Below are 19,849 nucleotides of genomic sequence, written 5' to 3' on the forward strand. Positions count from 1 at the left end.
TGTAATCCCAGGGCTAAAGTGTCTATTTACAAACCACATTTAAAAATTAAGTAAATCCCTGCTCTCGCTGTGTAAAATTCCTTTGGAAGAATTCCTCTGGTTGGAATCCACTGCTATATGTGCTTAACAATAAGGGACTACGGAGCAAGGACCGGACATGCTATAAAATTTCATCAGATAACCTGGTTCGCAACGAAAAGATGGTCACATGCTATAGGGCAGAAATCTATCTCTTTGGATTTGGTTGTATTTGCACATTGATGCTAGCATGCATGTAATGAAATAGTCACAAGTATTTCGCCAAAGGAAACACAGCAAACTTAGTTTTTTACGTTGACAGTCAATAACATTCAGGTTGTTCCATCGATAGCTTGCAAATCATCATCTGTTTAATTGCCTGTTTGTGGGACAAAACCTGCATAGCACTTTGGTTGTGAAGACTACAAATAATACGCCAAACGAACAGGCAGGTTCCTCGATGTCCGGCCTTCGGTTCAGCGCTGACCACCGGTGACAGTATTTTATTCACGGGTTTTTTTTCATTCACGGGTTCGAACCCAGGGCGCTCCCAGGGAAGAATCCCAATCAGGCTTCTTATGTCTATATGTGGTGGAAGTACGGCTGAACGTCGGCAACCACCTGCTAGCGCGACACTTTGTGTTTGTGGGCTCACCACAAACACTCAAAAATGCGAGTTGGTCTGGCAAAGGCATCGACTTCCAGCAACCTCGCTCTCACCTTTCTCCAGAAGAGGAATGGGAGGAGCAAGACGAGCGACGTAACGGGTCGAATCGAGCGACTATGTTCCGTCCAGCAGTCTTGTGATGCGCGAACTGCTTATCGATTGTGGGTTTGGACTTTGGCAGCTTCCCACACCGAGACAAGCACCACACCCATCCTTTGCCACACCTCCATTTCGCTCACGTGACTGCCAACTATTTAAGCATGTCAAACGTTGTCACCACGTGATTGCATTGCCATGTACCCCCACACACGAAACCCACAAACGGTAGTTGGGTGCAGCTATTGAAATAACTTAAATTTTAGGGCTCGATTGAAGCTCGTTCTGGGTGTTTCGGCACACGGAACGTCTGCTCGTCCCCAGCTCCGTCACAGGTGACGTCAGAGCTCGGGAATCGGCTTCACCGCCGGTTCCCGAGCAACGGCGGCATTCTGTTTCGGCGGTAGCGACGGGGACAAGTCGAGTTGGCTTCTGTTTGCAGCGTCGGTCTCTCGGCTTGCTCGAGAGGATCGGTGCTGGGCCTTGTGCTTGGCACCGCTCCTCTCTTGTGGCAAGTCGAGCTGTTGGCGTTGCCCGTGCCCAGTTGGGCGTGGAGTGAATGAAGGATTACTTACACACACGAGCGCTTTTTTGCCCACTTGCTGCTGCTATACGCTGCTGCTGCTGCGCTGCTCCATCGACGACGATGAAATTTTTTCGCAGCCAGCAGCGACGATGATAAATGAAAGAGATAAGTGAAAAAGAGCTCAAGGCTCTTTTCTCCAAACCGAGCCCGCCCAAGGCCAGCCAATGCGGGAGCAAAAGCATCCCGCAAGGCGGCGTCTTCTTGAACAAGAGAGGGGAGCAAGGCTGGAGCAAGTAGCCCCAGCATTGCGCCCTCCCTCGTCCAAGAGGAGCGGAGCTGGTCCTTAGCTTATCAGGAGGCGATGGTACTTGCGCATCGAAAGCTCTACGTCGCCGCTAAGCAAAGTGCAAAGCACCCGATCAGCAGTGACGCGTCGAGCCCGGAGCAAGACTTCACCTCCAAAAGCTAACAGAAAAGGAAAAATTGCCCCTTTTCAATCCTTTTACACAACTTCTGTTTGTGGTTTTTCAGAACCTACTGCAATTGGTCGTACACAAAACGTTTTATTCCGTCAGAAAATGAACGGGAAAAACGAGACATGCAGCGACGTGGTGTATAGTGGTAGTGTAACGACGAAAAGATGTCGCAATTGCGCAGGCGCGCGCTTTCGTACGCCCAACGCAAAACCGTCGCCACAACTAGACATCGTCCCCACACGACCGTCTGGCGGGCATTGGCCCTTTCGTTTGCGGCGTCTTCGGTCAAGACGACTTAGCACCGAAGCGCAAGTCGCGACCAAGGACGCCCAACAAACGGAAGTTTCCACGACTCCCGGCCTTGGTTTTAGCGCTGAACATCGGCGGAAGCTTCGGCTGGACGTCGAAGACCACCTGCTAGCGCGACACTTTGTGTTTGTGGGCTCACCACAAACACTCAAAAATGCAAGTTGTTCTGGCAAAGGCATCGACTTCCAGCAACCTCGCTCTCACCTTTCTCCAGAAGAGGAATGGGAGGAGCAAGACGAGCGACGTAACGGGTCGAATCGAGCGACTATGTTCCGTCCAGCAGTCTTGTGATGCGCGAACTGCTTATCGATTGTGGGTTTGGACTTTGGCAGCTTCCCACACCGAGACAAGCACCACACCCATCCTTTGCCACACCTCCATTTCGCTCACGTGACTGCCAACTATTTAAGCATGTCAAACGTTGTCATCACGTGATTGCATTGCCATGTACCCCCACACACGAAACCCACAAACGGTAGTTGGGTGCAGCTATTGAAATAACTTAAATTTTAGGGCTCGATTGAAGCTCGTTCTGGGTGTTTCGGCACACGGAACGTCTGCTCGTCCCCAGCTCCGTCACAGGTGACGTCAGAGCTCGGGAATCGGCTTCACCGCCGGTTCCCGAGCAACGGCGGCATTCTGTTTCGGCGGTAGCGACGGGGACAAGTCGAGTTGGCTTCTGTTTGCAGCGTCGGTCTCTCGGCTTGCTCGAGAGGATCGGTGCTGGGCCTTGTGCTTGGCACCGCTCCTCTCTTGTGGCAAGTCGAGCTGTTGGCGTTGCCCGTGCCCAGTTGGGCGTGGAGTGAATGAAGGATTACTTACACACACGAGCGCTTTTTTGCCCACTTGCTGCTGCTATACGCTGCTGCTGCTGCGCTGCTCCATCGACGACGATGAAATTTTTTCGCAGCCAGCAGCGACGATGATAAATGAAAGAGATAAGTGAAAAAGAGCTCAAGGCTCTTTTCTCCAAACCGAGCCCGCCCAAGGCCAGCCAATGCGGGAGCAAAAGCATCCCGCAAGGCGGCGTCTTCTTGAACAAGAGAGGGGAGCAAGGCTGGAGCAAGTAGCCCCAGCATTGCGCCCTCCCTCGTCCAAGAGGAGCGGAGCTGGTCCTTAGCTTATCAGGAGGCGATGGTACTTGCGCATCGAAAGCTCTACGTCGCCGCTAAGCAAAGTGCAAAGCACCCGATCAGCAGTGACGCGTCGAGCCCGGAGCAAGACTTCACCTCCAAAAGCTAACAGAAAAGGAAAAATTGCCCCTTTTCAATCCTTTTACACAACTTCTGTTTGTGGTTTTTCAGAACCTACTGCAATTGGTCGTACACAAAACGTTTTATTCCGTCAGAAAATGAACGGGAAAAACGAGACATGCAGCGACGTGGTGTATAGTGGTAGTGTAACGACGAAAAGATGTCGCAATTGCGCAGGCGCGCGCTTTCGTACGCCCAACGCAAAACCGTCGCCACAACTAGACATCGTCCCCACACGACCGTCTGGCGGGCATTGGCCCTTTCGTTTGCGGCGTCTTCGGTCAAGACGACTTAGCACCGAAGCGCAAGTCGCGACCAAGGACGCCCAACAAACGGAAGTTTCCACGACTCCCGGCCTTGGTTTTAGCGCTGAACATCGGCGGAAGCTTCGGCTGGACGTCGAAGACCACCTGCTAGCGCGACACTTTGTGTTTGTGGGCTCACCACAAACACTCAAAAATGCAAGTTGTTCTGGCAAAGGCATCGACTTCCAGCAACCTCGCTCTCACCTTTCTCCAGAAGAGGAATGGGAGGAGCAAGACGAGCGACGTAACGGGTCGAATCGAGCGACTATGTTCCGTCCAGCAGTCTTGTGATGCGCGAACTGCTTATCGATTGTGGGTTTGGACTTTGGCAGCTTCCCACACCGAGACAAGCACCACACCCATCCTTTGCCACACCTCCATTTCGCTCACGTGACTGCCAACTATTTAAGCATGTCAAACGTTGTCACCACGTGATTGCATTGCCATGTACCCCCACACACGAAACCCACAAACGGTAGTTGGGTGCAGCTATTGAAATAACTTAAATTTTAGGGCTCGATTGAAGCTCGTTCTGGGTGTTTCGGCACACGGAACGTCTGCTCGTCCCCAGCTCCGTCACAGGTGACGTCAGAGCTCGGGAATCGGCTTCACCGCCGGTTCCCGAGCAACGGCGGCATTCTGTTTCGGCGGTAGCGACGGGGACAAGTCGAGTTGGCTTCTGTTTGCAGCGTCGGTCTCTCGGCTTGCTCGAGAGGATCGGTGCTGGGCCTTGTGCTTGGCACCGCTCCTCTCTTGTGGCAAGTCGAGCTGTTGGCGTTGCCCGTGCCCAGTTGGGCGTGGAGTGAATGAAAGGATTACTTACACACACGAGCGCTTTTTTGCCCACTTGCTGCTGCTATACGCTGCTGCTGCTGCGCTGCTCCATCGACGACGATGAAATTTTTTCGCAGCCAGCAGCGACGATGATAAATGAAAGAGATAAGTGAAAAAGAGCTCAAGGCTCTTTTCTCCAAACCGAGCCCGCCCAAGGCCAGCCAATGCGGGAGCAAAAGCATCCCGCAAGGCGGCGTCTTCTTGAACAAGAGAGGGGAGCAAGGCTGGAGCAAGTAGCCCCAGCATTGCGCCCTCCCTCGTCCAAGAGCAGCGGAGCTGGTCCTTAGCTTATCAGGAGGCGATGGTACTTGCGCATCGAAAGCTCTACGTCGCCGCTAAGCAAAGTGCAAAGCACCCGATCAGCAGTGACGCGTCGAGCCCGGAGCAAGACTTCACCTCCAAAAGCTAACAGAAAAGGAAAAATTGCCCCTTTTCAATCCTTTTACACAACTTCTGTTTGTGGTTTTTCAGAACCTACTGCAATTGGTCGTACACAAAACGTTTTATTCCGTCAGAAAATGAACGGGAAAAACGAGACATGCAGCGACGTGGTGTATAGTGGTAGTGTAACGACGAAAAGATGTCGCAATTGCGCAGGCGCGCGCTTTCGTACGCCCAACGCAAAACCGTCGCCACAACTAGACATCGTCCCCACACGACCGTCTGGCGGGCATTGGCCCTTTCGTTTGCGGCGTCTTCGGTCAAGACGACTTAGCACCGAAGCGCAAGTCGCGACCAAGGACGCCCAACAAACGGAAGTTTCCACGACTCCCGGCCTTGGTTTTAGCGCTGAACATCGGCGGAAGCTTCGGCTGGACGTCGAAGACCACCTGCTAGCGCGACACTTTGTGTTTGTGGGCTCACCACAAACACTCAAAAATGCAAGTTGTTCTGGCAAAGGCATCGACTTCCAGCAACCTCGCTCTCACCTTTCTCCAGAAGAGGAATGGGAGGAGCAAGACGAGCGACGTAACGGGTCGAATCGAGCGACTATGTTCCGTCCAGCAGTCTTGTGATGCGCGAACTGCTTATCGATTGTGGGTTTGGACTTTGGCAGCTTCCCACACCGAGACAAGCACCACACCCATCCTTTGCCACACCTCCATTTCGCTCACGTGACTGCCAACTATTTAAGCATGTCAAACGTTGTCACCACGTGATTGCATTGCCATGTACCCCCACACACGAAACCCACAAACGGTAGTTGGGTGCAGCTATTGAAATAACTTAAATTTTAGGGCTCGATTGAAGCTCGTTCTGGGTGTTTCGGCACACGGAACGTCTGCTCGTCCCCAGCTCCGTCACAGGTGACGTCAGAGCTCGGGAATCGGCTTCACCGCCGGTTCCCGAGCAACGGCGGCATTCTGTTTCGGCGGTAGCGACGGGGACAAGTCGAGTTGGCTTCTGTTTGCAGCGTCGGTCTCTCGGCTTGCTCGAGAGGATCGGTGCTGGGCCTTGTGCTTGGCACCGCTCCTCTCTTGTGGCAAGTCGAGCTGTTGGCGTTGCCCGTGCCCAGTTGGGCGTGGAGTGAATGAAGGATTACTTACACACACGAGCGCTTTTTTGCCCACTTGCTGCTGCTATACGCTGCTGCTGCTGCGCTGCTCCATCGACGACGATGAAATTTTTTCGCAGCCAGCAGCGACGATGATAAATGAAAGAGATAAGTGAAAAAGAGCTCAAGGCTCTTTTCTCCAAACCGAGCCCGCCCAAGGCCAGCCAATGCGGGAGCAAAAGCATCCCGCAAGGCGGCGTCTTCTTGAACAAGAGAGGGGAGCAAGGCTGGAGCAAGTAGCCCCAGCATTGCGCCCTCCCTCGTCCAAGAGGAGCGGAGCTGGTCCTTAGCTTATCAGGAGGCGATGGTACTTGCGCATCGAAAGCTCTACGTCGCCGCTAAGCAAAGTGCAAAGCACCCGATCAGCAGTGACGCGTCGAGCCCGGAGCAAGACTTCACCTCCAAAAGCTAACAGAAAAGGAAAAATTGCCCCTTTTCAATCCTTTTACACAACTTCTGTTTGTGGTTTTTCAGAACCTACTGCAATTGGTCGTACACAAAACGTTTTATTCCGTCAGAAAATGAACGGGAAAAACGAGACATGCAGCGACGTGGTGTATAGTGGTAGTGTAACGACGAAAAGATGTCGCAATTGCGCAGGCGCGCGCTTTCGTACGCCCAACGCAAAACCGTCGCCACAACTAGACATCGTCCCCACACGACCGTCTGGCGGGCATTGGCCCTTTCGTTTGCGGCGTCTTCGGTCAAGACGACTTAGCACCGAAGCGCAAGTCGCGACCAAGGACGCCCAACAAACGGAAGTTTCCACGACTCCCGGCCTTGGTTTTAGCGCTGAACATCGGCGGAAGCTTCGGCTGGACGTCGAAGACCACCTGCTAGCGCGACACTTTGTGTTTGTGGGCTCACCACAAACACTCAAAAATGCAAGTTGTTCTGGCAAAGGCATCGACTTCCAGCAACCTCGCTCTCACCTTTCTCCAGAAGAGGAATGGGAGGAGCAAGACGAGCGACGTAACGGGTCGAATCGAGCGACTATGTTCCGTCCAGCAGTCTTGTGATGCGCGAACTGCTTATCGATTGTGGGTTTGGACTTTGGCAGCTTCCCACACCGAGACAAGCACCACACCCATCCTTTGCCACACCTCCATTTCGCTCACGTGACTGCCAACTATTTAAGCATGTCAAACGTTGTCACCACGTGATTGCATTGCCATGTACCCCCACACACGAAACCCACAAACGGTAGTTGGGTGCAGCTATTGAAATAACTTAAATTTTAGGGCTCGATTGAAGCTCGTTCTGGGTGTTTCGGCACACGGAACGTCTGCTCGTCCCCAGCTCCGTCACAGGTGACGTCAGAGCTCGGGAATCGGCTTCACCGCCGGTTCCCGAGCAACGGCGGCATTCTGTTTCGGCGGTAGCGACGGGGACAAGTCGAGTTGGCTTCTGTTTGCAGCGTCGGTCTCTCGGCTTGCTCGAGAGGATCGGTGCTGGGCCTTGTGCTTGGCACCGCTCCTCTCTTGTGGCAAGTCGAGCTGTTGGCGTTGCCCGTGCCCAGTTGGGCGTGGAGTGAATGAAGGATTACTTACACACACGAGCGCTTTTTTGCCCACTTGCTGCTGCTATACGCTGCTGCTGCTGCGCTGCTCCATCGACGACGATGAAATTTTTTCGCAGCCAGCAGCGACGATGATAAATGAAAGAGATAAGTGAAAAAGAGCTCAAGGCTCTTTTCTCCAAACCGAGCCCGCCCAAGGCCAGCCAATGCGGGAGCAAAAGCATCCCGCAAGGCGGCGTCTTCTTGAACAAGAGAGGGGAGCAAGGCTGGAGCAAGTAGCCCCAGCATTGCGCCCTCCCTCGTCCAAGAGGAGCGGAGCTGGTCCTTAGCTTATCAGGAGGCGATGGTACTTGCGCATCGAAAGCTCTACGTCGCCGCTAAGCAAAGTGCAAAGCACCCGATCAGCAGTGACGCGTCGAGCCCGGAGCAAGACTTCACCTCCAAAAGCTAACAGAAAAGGAAAAATTGCCCCTTTTCAATCCTTTTACACAACTTCTGTTTGTGGTTTTTCAGAACCTACTGCAATTGGTCGTACACAAAACGTTTTATTCCGTCAGAAAATGAACGGGAAAAACGAGACATGCAGCGACGTGGTGTATAGTGGTAGTGTAACGACGAAAAGATGTCGCAATTGCGCAGGCGCGCGCTTTCGTACGCCCAACGCAAAACCGTCGCCACAACTAGACATCGTCCCCACACGACCGTCTGGCGGGCATTGGCCCTTTCGTTTGCGGCGTCTTCGGTCAAGACGACTTAGCACCGAAGCGCAAGTCGCGACCAAGGACGCCCAACAAACGGAAGTTTCCACGACTCCCGGCCTTGGTTTTAGCGCTGAACATCGGCGGAAGCTTCGGCTGGACGTCGAAGACCACCTGCTAGCGCGACACTTTGTGTTTGTGGGCTCACCACAAACACTCAAAAATGCAAGTTGTTCTGGCAAAGGCATCGACTTCCAGCAACCTCGCTCTCACCTTTCTCCAGAAGAGGAATGGGAGGAGCAAGACGAGCGACGTAACGGGTCGAATCGAGCGACTATGTTCCGTCCAGCAGTCTTGTGATGCGCGAACTGCTTATCGATTGTGGGTTTGGACTTTGGCAGCTTCCCACACCGAGACAAGCACCACACCCATCCTTTGCCACACCTCCATTTCGCTCACGTGACTGCCAACTATTTAAGCATGTCAAACGTTGTCACCACGTGATTGCATTGCCATGTACCCCCACACACGAAACCCACAAACGGTAGTTGGGTGCAGCTATTGAAATAACTTAAATTTTAGGGCTCGATTGAAGCTCGTTCTGGGTGTTTCGGCACACGGAACGTCTGCTCGTCCCCAGCTCCGTCACAGGTGACGTCAGAGCTCGGGAATCGGCTTCACCGCCGGTTCCCGAGCAACGGCGGCATTCTGTTTCGGCGGTAGCGACGGGGACAAGTCGAGTTGGCTTCTGTTTGCAGCGTCGGTCTCTCGGCTTGCTCGAGAGGATCGGTGCTGGGCCTTGTGCTTGGCACCGCTCCTCTCTTGTGGCAAGTCGAGCTGTTGGCGTTGCCCGTGCCCAGTTGGGCGTGGAGTGAATGAAAGGATTACTTACACACACGAGCGCTTTTTTGCCCACTTGCTGCTGCTATACGCTGCTGCTGCTGCGCTGCTCCATCGACGACGATGAAATTTTTTCGCAGCCAGCAGCGACGATGATAAATGAAAGAGATAAGTGAAAAAGAGCTCAAGGCTCTTTTCTCCAAACCGAGCCCGCCCAAGGCCAGCCAATGCGGGAGCAAAAGCATCCCGCAAGGCGGCGTCTTCTTGAACAAGAGAGGGGAGCAAGGCTGGAGCAAGTAGCCCCAGCATTGCGCCCTCCCTCGTCCAAGAGCAGCGGAGCTGGTCCTTAGCTTATCAGGAGGCGATGGTACTTGCGCATCGAAAGCTCTACGTCGCCGCTAAGCAAAGTGCAAAGCACCCGATCAGCAGTGACGCGTCGAGCCCGGAGCAAGACTTCACCTCCAAAAGCTAACAGAAAAGGAAAAATTGCCCCTTTTCAATCCTTTTACACAACTTCTGTTTGTGGTTTTTCAGAACCTACTGCAATTGGTCGTACACAAAACGTTTTATTCCGTCAGAAAATGAACGGGAAAAACGAGACATGCAGCGACGTGGTGTATAGTGGTAGTGTAACGACGAAAAGATGTCGCAATTGCGCAGGCGCGCGCTTTCGTACGCCCAACGCAAAACCGTCGCCACAACTAGACATCGTCCCCACACGACCGTCTGGCGGGCATTGGCCCTTTCGTTTGCGGCGTCTTCGGTCAAGACGACTTAGCACCGAAGCGCAAGTCGCGACCAAGGACGCCCAACAAACGGAAGTTTCCACGACTCCCGGCCTTGGTTTTAGCGCTGAACATCGGCGGAAGCTTCGGCTGGACGTCGAAGACCACCTGCTAGCGCGACACTTTGTGTTTGTGGGCTCACCACAAACACTCAAAAATGCAAGTTGTTCTGGCAAAGGCATCGACTTCCAGCAACCTCGCTCTCACCTTTCTCCAGAAGAGGAATGGGAGGAGCAAGACGAGCGACGTAACGGGTCGAATCGAGCGACTATGTTCCGTCCAGCAGTCTTGTGATGCGCGAACTGCTTATCGATTGTGGGTTTGGACTTTGGCAGCTTCCCACACCGAGACAAGCACCACACCCATCCTTTGCCACACCTCCATTTCGCTCACGTGACTGCCAACTATTTAAGCATGTCAAACGTTGTCACCACGTGATTGCATTGCCATGTACCCCCACACACGAAACCCACAAACGGTAGTTGGGTGCAGCTATTGAAATAACTTAAATTTTAGGGCTCGATTGAAGCTCGTTCTGGGTGTTTCGGCACACGGAACGTCTGCTCGTCCCCAGCTCCGTCACAGGTGACGTCAGAGCTCGGGAATCGGCTTCATCGCCGGTTCCCGAGCAACGGCGGCATTCTGTTTCGGCGGTAGCGACGGGGACAAGTCGAGTTGGCTTCTGTTTGCAGCGTCGGTCTCTCGGCTTGCTCGAGAGGATCGGTGCTGGGCCTTGTGCTTGGCACCGCTCCTCTCTTGTGGCAAGTCGAGCTGTTGGCGTTGCCCGTGCCCAGTTGGGCGTGGAGTGAATGAAGGATTACTTACACACACGAGCGCTTTTTTGCCCACTTGCTGCTGCTATACGCTGCTGCTGCTGCGCTGCTCCATCGACGACGATGAAATTTTTTCGCAGCCAGCAGCGACGATGATAAATGAAAGAGATAAGTGAAAAAGAGCTCAAGGCTCTTTTCTCCAAACCGAGCCCGCCCAAGGCCAGCCAATGCGGGAGCAAAAGCATCCCGCAAGGCGGCGTCTTCTTGAACAAGAGAGGGGAGCAAGGCTGGAGCAAGTAGCCCCAGCATTGCGCCCTCCCTCGTCCAAGAGGAGCGGAGCTGGTCCTTAGCTTATCAGGAGGCGATGGTACTTGCGCATCGAAAGCTCTACGTCGCCGCTAAGCAAAGTGCAAAGCACCCGATCAGCAGTGACGCGTCGAGCCCGGAGCAAGACTTCACCTCCAAAAGCTAACAGAAAAGGAAAAATTGCCCCTTTTCAATCCTTTTACACAACTTCTGTTTGTGGTTTTTCAGAACCTACTGCAATTGGTCGTACACAAAACGTTTTATTCCGTCAGAAAATGAACGGGAAAAACGAGACATGCAGCGACGTGGTGTATAGTGGTAGTGTAACGACGAAAAGACGTCGCAATTGCGCAGGCGCGCGCTTTCGTACGCCCAACGCAAAACCGTCGCCACAACTAGACATCGTCCCCACACGACCGTCTGGCGGGCATTGGCCCTTTCGTTTGCGGCGTCTTCGGTCAAGACGACTTAGCACCGAAGCGCAAGTCGCGACCAAGGACGCCCAACAAACGGAAGTTTCCACGACTCCCGGCCTTGGTTTTAGCGCTGAACATCGGCGGAAGCTTCGGCTGGACGTCGAAGACCACCTGCTAGCGCGACACTTTGTGTTTGTGGGCTCACCACAAACACTCAAAAATGCAAGTTGTTCTGGCAAAGGCATCGACTTCCAGCAACCTCGCTCTCACCTTTCTCCAGAAGAGGAATGGGAGGAGCAAGACGAGCGACGTAACGGGTCGAATCGAGCGACTATGTTCCGTCCAGCAGTCTTGTGATGCGCGAACTGCTTATCGATTGTGGGTTTGGACTTTGGCAGCTTCCCACACCGAGACAAGCACCACACCCATCCTTTGCCACACCTCCATTTCGCTCACGTGACTGCCAACTATTTAAGCATGTCAAACGTTGTCACCACGTGATTGCATTGCCATGTACCCCCACACACGAAACCCACAAACGGTAGTTGGGTGCAGCTATTGAAATAACTTAAATTTTAGGGCTCGATTGAAGCTCGTTCTGGGTGTTTCGGCACACGGAACGTCTGCTCGTCCCCAGCTCCGTCACAGGTGACGTCAGAGCTCGGGAATCGGCTTCACCGCCGGTTCCCGAGCAACGGCGGCATTCTGTTTCGGCGGTAGCGACGGGGACAAGTCGAGTTGGCTTCTGTTTGCAGCGTCGGTCTCTCGGCTTGCTCGAGAGGATCGGTGCTGGGCCTTGTGCTTGGCACCGCTCCTCTCTTGTGGCAAGTCGAGCTGTTGGCGTTGCCCGTGCCCAGTTGGGCGTGGAGTGAATGAAGGATTACTTACACACACGAGCGCTTTTTTGCCCACTTGCTGCTGCTATACGCTGCTGCTGCTGCGCTGCTCCATCGACGACGATGAAATTTTTTCGCAGCCAGCAGCGACGATGATAAATGAAAGAGATAAGTGAAAAAGAGCTCAAGGCTCTTTTCTCCAAACCGAGCCCGCCCAAGGCCAGCCAATGCGGGAGCAAAAGCATCCCGCAAGGCGGCGTCTTCTTGAACAAGAGAGGGGAGCAAGGCTGGAGCAAGTAGCCCCAGCATTGCGCCCTCCCTCGTCCAAGAGGAGCGGAGCTGGTCCTTAGCTTATCAGGAGGCGATGGTACTTGCGCATCGAAAGCTCTACGTCGCCGCTAAGCAAAGTGCAAAGCACCCGATCAGCAGTGACGCGTCGAGCCCGGAGCAAGACTTCACCTCCAAAAGCTAACAGAAAAGGAAAAATTGCCCCTTTTCAATCCTTTTACACAACTTCTGTTTGTGGTTTTTCAGAACCTACTGCAATTGGTCGTACACAAAACGTTTTATTCCGTCAGAAAATGAACGGGAAAAACGAGACATGCAGCGACGTGGTGTATAGTGGTAGTGTAACGACGAAAAGATGTCGCAATTGCGCAGGCGCGCGCTTTCGTACGCCCAACGCAAAACCGTCGCCACAACTAGACATCGTCCCCACACGACCGTCTGGCGGGCATTGGCCCTTTCGTTTGCGGCGTCTTCGGTCAAGACGACTTAGCACCGAAGCGCAAGTCGCGACCAAGGACGCCCAACAAACGGAAGTTTCCACGACTCCCGGCCTTGGTTTTAGCGCTGAACATCGGCGGAAGCTTCGGCTGGACGTCGAAGACCACCTGCTAGCGCGACACTTTGTGTTTGTGGGCTCACCACAAACACTCAAAAATGCAAGTTGTTCTGGCAAAGGCATCGACTTCCAGCAACCTCGCTCTCACCTTTCTCCAGAAGAGGAATGGGAGGAGCAAGACGAGCGACGTAACGGGTCGAATCGAGCGACTATGTTCCGTCCAGCAGTCTTGTGATGCGCGAACTGCTTATCGATTGTGGGTTTGGACTTTGGCAGCTTCCCACACCGAGACAAGCACCACACCCATCCTTTGCCACACCTCCATTTCGCTCACGTGACTGCCAACTATTTAAGCATGTCAAACGTTGTCACCACGTGATTGCATTGCCATGTACCCCCACACACGAAACCCACAAACGGTAGTTGGGTGCAGCTATTGAAATAACTTAAATTTTAGGGCTCGATTGAAGCTCGTTCTGGGTGTTTCGGCACACGGAACGTCTGCTCGTCCCCAGCTCCGTCACAGGTGACGTCAGAGCTCGGGAATCGGCTTCACCGCCGGTTCCCGAGCAACGGCGGCATTCTGTTTCGGCGGTAGCGACGGGGACAAGTCGAGTTGGCTTCTGTTTGCAGCGTCGGTCTCTCGGCTTGCTCGAGAGGATCGGTGCTGGGCCTTGTGCTTGGCACCGCTCCTCTCTTGTGGCAAGTCGAGCTGTTGGCGTTGCCCGTGCCCAGTTGGGCGTGGAGTGAATGAAGGATTACTTACACACACGAGCGCTTTTTTGCCCACTTGCTGCTGCTATACGCTGCTGCTGCTGCGCTGCTCCATCGACGACGATGAAATTTTTTCGCAGCCAGCAGCGACGATGATAAATGAAAGAGATAAGTGAAAAAGAGCTCAAGGCTCTTTTCTCCAAACCGAGCCCGCCCAAGGCCAGCCAATGCGGGAGCAAAAGCATCCCGCAAGGCGGCGTCTTCTTGAACAAGAGAGGGGAGCAAGGCTGGAGCAAGTAGCCCCAGCATTGCGCCCTCCCTCGTCCAAGAGGAGCGGAGCTGGTCCTTAGCTTATCAGGAGGCGATGGTACTTGCGCATCGAAAGCTCTACGTCGCCGCTAAGCAAAGTGCAAAGCACCCGATCAGCAGTGACGCGTCGAGCCCGGAGCAAGACTTCACCTCCAAAAGCTAACAGAAAACGAAAAATTGCCCCTTTTCAATCCTTTTACACAACTTCTGTTTGTGGTTTTTCAGAACCTACTGCAATTGGTCGTACACAAAACGTTTTATTCCGTCAGAAAATGAACGGGAAAAACGAGACATGCAGCGACGTGGTGTATAGTGGTAGTGTAACGACGAAAAGATGTCGCAATTGCGCAGGCGCGCGCTTTCGTACGCCCAACGCAAAACCGTCGCCACAACTAGACATCGTCCCCACACGACCGTCTGGCGGGCATTGGCCCTTTCGTTTGCGGCGTCTTCGGTCAAGACGACTTAGCACCGAAGCGCAAGTCGCGACCAAGGACGCCCAACAAACGGAAGTTTCCACGACTCCCGGCCTTGGTTTTAGCGCTGAACATCGGCGGAAGCTTCGGCTGGACGTCGAAGACCACCTGCTAGCGCGACACTTTGTGTTTGTGGGCTCACCACAAACACTCAAAAATGCAAGTTGTTCTGGCAAAGGCATCGACTTCCAGCAACCTCGCTCTCACCTTTCTCCAGAAGAGGAATGGGAGGAGCAAGACGAGCGACGTAACGGGTCGAATCGAGCGACTATGTTCCGTCCAGCAGTCTTGTGATGCGCGAACTGCTTATCGATTGTGGGTTTGGACTTTGGCAGCTTCCCACACCGAGACAAGCACCACACCCATCCTTTGCCACACCTCCATTTCGCTCACGTGACTGCCAACTATTTAAGCATGTCAAACGTTGCCACCACGTGATTGCATTGCCATGTACCCCCACACACGAAACCCACAAACGGTAGTTGGGTGCAGCTATTGAAATAACTTAAATTTTAGGGCTCGATTGAAGCTCGTTCTGGGTGTTTCGGCACACGGAACGTCTGCTCGTCCCCAGCTCCGTCACAGGTGACGTCAGAGCTCGGGAATCGGCTTCACCGCCGGTTCCCGAGCAACGGCGGCATTCTGTTTCGGCGGTAGCGACGGGGACAAGTCGAGTTGGCTTCTGTTTGCAGCGTCGGTCTCTCGGCTTGCTCGAGAGGATCGGTGCTGGGCCTTGTGCTTGGCACCGCTCCTCTCTTGTGGCAAGTCGAGCTGTTGGCGTTGCCCGTGCCCAGTTGGGCGTGGAGTGAATGAAGGATTACTTACACACACGAGCGCTTTTTTGCCCACTTGCTGCTGCTATACGCTGCTGCTGCTGCGCTGCTCCATCGACGACGATGAAATTTTTTCGCAGCCAGCAGCGACGATGATAAATGAAAGAGATAAGTGAAAAAGAGCTCAAGGCTCTTTTCTCCAAACCGAGCCCGCCCAAGGCCAGCCAATGCGGGAGCAAAAGCATCCCGCAAGGCGGCGTCTTCTTGAACAAGAGAGGGGAGCAAGGCTGGAGCAAGTAGCCCCAGCATTGCGCCCTCCCTCGTCCAAGAGGAGCGGAGCTGGTCCTTAGCTTATCAGGAGGCGATGGTACTTGCGCATCGAAAGCTCTACGTCGCCGCTAAGCAAAGTGCAAAGCACCCGATCAGCAGTGACGCGTCGAGCCCGGAGCAAGACTTCACCTCCAAAAGCTAACAGAAAAGGAAAAATTGCCCCTTTTCAATCCTTTTACACAACTTCTGTTTGTGGTTTTTCAGAACCTACTGCAATTGGTCGTACACAAAACGTTTTATTCCGTCAGAAAATGAACGGGAAAAACGAGACATGCAGCGACGTGGTGTATAGTGGTAATGTAACGACGAAAAGATATCGCAATTGCACAGGCGCGCACTCTTGTACGCCCAACGCAAAACCGTCTCCTTATGTGAATTGTTTCCACCACCAAACGGTGTTTTCCCCTTTGTGAGACATCTTTAAATAAGAGTCCAATATCGTCATAACTTTGCATTCCATAGAAATACTCTCGAATTATAGTGATTTGTAAAACTAAAGCTGTTCAGATTAGAAACCAGGAAAAATTATTCATGGGTAAATATAACGATGAGGCAAATAAAGTAATCGTTGCCTAGTTGCGACAAAATTTGTTTTTTTTTAAGAAATATTTAAATGAAACTATTGCTTATTATTGATAAGTGGTTAAGTACATTATGTGTATGTTGCGCTTTTATTATATTATTGATTGTGAAACGATGGTTTTCGAATAAAACTTTCCCATGTGTTAGAAATTTGTTTTTGAGGGTAGAACTACTAACACTGGAATTCAGTTAACGCCCGGTTTGGTAGGTGGCGCAACAGAGCATAGGCGGTAATGGTGCTGACTCGGTAGTTATTTTCCCATAAACCCAAATTGCCATAAACGCTTATGCTCCGTTGCGCCACCTACCAGAAAATCCCAGACCGGGCTAATGCGCATCAACGATACGATTCGATTCGCTATTGAAACTTTCTCCAAATTTCGTTTTGCGTAAACTTGAACTTGCACCTGAATACTAGCAACTACGGCAGAACCAATTCACGAGAAAATCTACACGCACATTCAGAATATATCGTAAAAACAAGTCGGAATAAAACCTCTTTTTCGGGATATTTGGTTTCTGAAACTGGCACAAAGGAAGTGCTCTGTTCTAGAAATAGGCTCTGGATTTGGAAAATAGGAGTTGCAGGTCACACTAAGAAAGATCAACATACATTTGTTTACTAGCCTATGGCTGGTGTGCGAAATCATTAGTCTTCTAATGTTTCATACGGACGCTCAGAATCAGACACCTGGACTATCGCAGAGCGGAACTTCTCTGTTGGTTTTTCATTGAATCCCCAAAGGGAGAAAAATAGAAGAAAATAGACCACCAGATGACTAAAGATAGTCTAAGAATAGACCGGCGACAAAATCGAAAACGAGCTATTTATAGAAATGCGAAAACTTGGTTTTACAGTAAACCATCTTTACCTTTAAGTTACAGAATTTTTTTTTCACGGGGTTCGAACCCAGGACTCTCCCGGGGACGAATCCCGATCAGTTTTTTTTTTATGTCTGTATATGGGTCAGGCGCGCCAGACCGTTTGGCCAAGTTCCTGCCCTACAGAATTTATTTTATGGCAAAGGGGCGATTTATAATGTCATAGCGCCCTCTTACCGAGCTGCTATGCTTCTTCTCAAGTACGAGCGGCTGTGTTCTACTTTAAATTTGAAACGGAAACGCCAGCATAAACAAGAGGAAGTATGCGTAATGATAAACGAACACCTTATGTTTGTGCAGAACATTCTAGATTAACCAAATGACTCAAAATATCTTATGACTTGCATGAGAACCGAAATACCAACACTTACATCCAGTTATAAAGAGGTTAAACACTTCCCCAATATGCTGTGCAACATTATTGCAAACAACATGCTAACGTTAAACATAAACTTTGTGCACATTAATATCATGACCGCTACACTGGCCATATCGGAATGCTTGGATATCGGCTTAATTCGGTACATAAATAGACCAGGCGTTCTATGATGGACACACTTGCGTTCGGTAGAAAACAGAAATGTTGTGCGACATCGTTGATATGAAATGGAATGACCAATTGATGACGAAAACTACAATATTGCGAATGTTTTGACGAAGAGCAGTTTCTTTACCTCACCAATTTCCAAAAGTTTTTAGTCCGTACGCCCTAATGCAGGGGTGGGCAACCTGCGGCCCTTCTTTAAAGGTCGTGAGGCCCGCAGAGACGTTTGGTTTCAGAAGTACTGGCAAACGAGTCCGATATTACATATTTTTGAGCTGATTGATGCGCCTGATGCTAGTTTTCTGCGACCTGGCAAAATGTGGCTAGAATCAAATACGAATTATACTTGTAGTTAAGCATATTTGGTAAGCAACAAAGCAAAATCACTTTGTGTTATACACAGGTGCGACCCGCGATCCATTTTTGACACTTGTAATTGGCCCCACAGTAACAAAGGTTGCCCACCCCTGCCCTAATGTAATATAACTTTTTTCGACCCTTCGCGTTTGACAGTGATCGGTTCAAAATAGGTTTAACATGTTGCCTGCACTTGGTAACAACTAAAATCCCACCCCCTAAATAGCCAAAAAAAATATACCTCGCTTCGTGAAAGCATAGCATGTATATTTCTACCCGTATAGTTCGGACACAAAATTATTCTCTGGTTAGAACTTATCAATAATATCTGTTTCAACATAGATATGACTAAATTAACAACACCTTTGACAAACTGAGCTAATGCTTCGTTACTTCCGTTTATAAAACTGTCTGCTTAATTTAAATCTAGCAGCTGTATCCACTTTTCTATAACTTGACATCTTAAATTCATCTGAAGGCCTAAAACAAACTTTCAAAGAATGTTTGCACAAAGTAAAGCAAAATAATTGTATTGACTCCACAATGAAATAAACAGGACAAAATTAGTTTCAAAACTCACAAATATGTGCAAAATAATGAACAATAATGATATCAACAAGACAAATCAAATATGAAGAGAATATACATGAACAAATAGCACGACATTAACATTTTGTAAACAAACGAAATGCAAGGATAACACTAAATTAGTAAAATTGCAATGAATGACAGTAAAAAATAATAAATGCTTTGTTATGCGACTGCACAGAGGAATTGGCACATTGAATTGTTATTGTACTGTATGGAGAACATTAAAACTGACCATGATTTGAAAACAGGGTTGCTTATCAAGTGTGTCAAGTGTGATTGGACAGGTTAACCAATTGTGCAAGAAAAGATGGAAATTTATGTAAAGAGGGTCGTCCGTTACATTGGTTTACTAAAATGGGCCACAGGATGAAATAGCAAGACCACTGTACTGTGGGTAAGTTTTTCTTTACAACGTCACAATTTTGTAGAACAAATCAGGTGACATTGCAAGCGATGTTCAGATGAAAAGGATTTAAACCAAATACTAAACAAACAATGTACATGTCGTACATTATTCAAAGTTTTAAATCCCTAATAATTAGACAAAACATAAATAAACTAGAAAAGTGGCTTTCTGATATACTTCCATTTCATATATTCTATACGATATTTATCAATTTACTATACTATACACAATTGTATCTACATATACGATTGTTTTTGCAAGCAAAAACGAATGGGTCCCCACACGCGTGTTTGTGCGGATTTACGGTAAACCTATGTTGCGGTTATTTTTAGATTCTTAAGGACAAATTTTTCACAAAGCATTAACTTAACTTTAAATGTTTTTGTCCGTATTCTTTTTGCGTCATTATTGTCATATAATTCAAAAAAATCAATTAAAAAAGAACGGGGAAAATACTTTCAATTTAATCTTGCTTTGACCTTGATATTGTCGTTCAAGTTCAGTTTTTAAACACAAGTTTTACTAGAAAGCCCTAACTGTTACATTAGACACTATATAAAAAAAGTCGTTTGCTACAAAGGTATACATAACAACTTGTTTTTCACTAAACTTTGTTTCGCAAAAACGACCGTTTAATGACCTTTTGACACTTTTTTAACAGCATGCAGTCCTTAGTGTTCAACAACACCGTTTAGCCTAATTTATACATGACGTTAGTACTAAACTTAATTCTTGAATTGATTTGTCAAAAATAAAGAAGATACGTTATGACGAAAAATTCTTAACTGTGTTGTAATGCGTACAAGTTGACCTATAGTGACCAGTGGTT

The sequence above is a fragment of the Phallusia mammillata genome, chromosome 7 (genome assembly GCF_965637545.1).
Source record: "Phallusia mammillata chromosome 7, kaPhaMamm4.hap1.1, whole genome shotgun sequence".
Classification (NCBI taxonomy): Eukaryota; Metazoa; Chordata; class Ascidiacea; order Phlebobranchia; family Ascidiidae; genus Phallusia; species Phallusia mammillata.